Source organism: Choloepus didactylus, chromosome 2, assembly GCF_015220235.1.
Source record: "Choloepus didactylus isolate mChoDid1 chromosome 2, mChoDid1.pri, whole genome shotgun sequence".
NCBI lineage: Eukaryota > Metazoa > Chordata > Mammalia > Pilosa > Megalonychidae > Choloepus > Choloepus didactylus.
In genome coordinates this window covers 169,783,590-169,785,348 of record NC_051308.1, presented here as the reverse complement: position 1 = coordinate 169,785,348, position 1,759 = coordinate 169,783,590, and positions in this window count along the sequence as shown.

Here is a 1,759-nt window from a genome sequence, read left to right as displayed (position 1 = left end):
CTTCAGTTCGCCACACCCTATATAAAAATATCTTCAAAAGGGCCTATTTACAATGGGTTCATGATCATGGGAATGGATTAAGATTAGAACCATGTATTTCTGGGATACATAACTCCAAACCACCACCTTTCATGGCAAAAGGGCTTTTGCAGATGTGATTAAGGACCTTGAGATGGGAAGAGTGTCCTGGATTATCCAGGTGGGCTCAACCTAATCTATGAGTGCTTACAAGGGAAGAGCCTTACCAACCTTACCTTTATTTTGGACCAGTGAGATCCATGTTGGACTTCTAACCTACAGAACTGCAAGATAATAAATTTGTATGTTTTAATCTACTAATTTGGTAGTAATTTTTTATAGCAGCAATAGAAAATGAGTACAAATGTAAGAAGAATTCAGTTTTAAACTTATCTTCTTTTAACACTTCATATTTGAATTTTAGAATGAATTTATCAAGTTCTATAAAAATGGAATATTGAGTAGAAGTGTGTTAAATTCCAATAGATTTGGCAAGAATTTCTATTTTCATAAGAAATCTTTTCATCCATAGGCATGGCATAGTCCTTTAATTATTCAAGTCATCTCTTCTAATTTTGCTTCACATATGTCTTTCACATCTTTATTAGATTTATTCTTGGTACAGTATAGGTTTTGTTAGTGTAAAAGCAATACCATTTTTCTATTTCATTTTTATCTTATAGTTTTATGATTGAGTATAGATGTTACAAAACAAAATTTTGAATACTGACTTTATTTCAAGCAACATAACAAACTCTGCTATTGTTTTTCAGACTTTGTCAGTTCCCTAGGATTTCCTATAAAGACTATCACATCTGCAAATATTAACCATTTTGTTTCTATTTTCCAATCCTATGTACCTCTTCTCAATTGTCGTAAAGTATTGACAGCTTATTATTCGTGAAACTAAGCTAAATACTGTAACAAAGGAAACATTTCAGTGGCTTAATAAAATTGACTTCTTACTCACAATAGTTCAATGAGGGCTGGCAGGGAAATTCTGCTCCTTGTAGTCATTCCCAGACCTAAGCACCTCCCTTCGTGTGGCTTGGCCATTGTTTTAGTTTCCTAGGCTGCTTAAAGCAGATGCCATGAAATGGGAATCTATTAGCTTACAGTTTGAGGCCTAGAAAATGTCCAAATCAAGGTACCATCAAAGCTATGCTTTCTTCCTGAAGACTGGCTGCTGGTGATCCGTGGCTTCTCTGTCACATATCAAGGCATATGGTGGCATCTGCTAGTCCCTCCCTTCTCTTCTGGGATTTATTGATCTCAGCTTCTTGCTTCCATGGCTTTCTCTCAATCTCCCTGTATTCATTTCATTTGTAAAGATGCCAGTGATAGGATTAAGACCCATCCTGAATGAGGTGGGTGACACATTAAATGAAGTAGTCACAACAAAAGGTCCTACTTACATTGGGTTTACAGCTTCAAACAACCACAGCCATCTCCTAGCATCTCATTCTCCTCTGCATTCAGTCAAATAGATGGAGGGAGAGAACCTGCAGTGGTCTGTGGGCGGTTTCTTTACAGCCCGGGCCTCGAAGTGGTGTCCATCACTTTTTTCCACATTTCATTAGCTAGAACTCAGTCACACGACTTCACTTAGTGGTAAGGCAGACTGAGAGATGTGGGTTATGTACCCATGAAGAAAGAAAAATGGCATTGGTAAATATATAGCAGGCATAAGCAGTATCCCTATTTCTCTGAATAGCTCCTTTCAATCAGAATTGCTGGGACA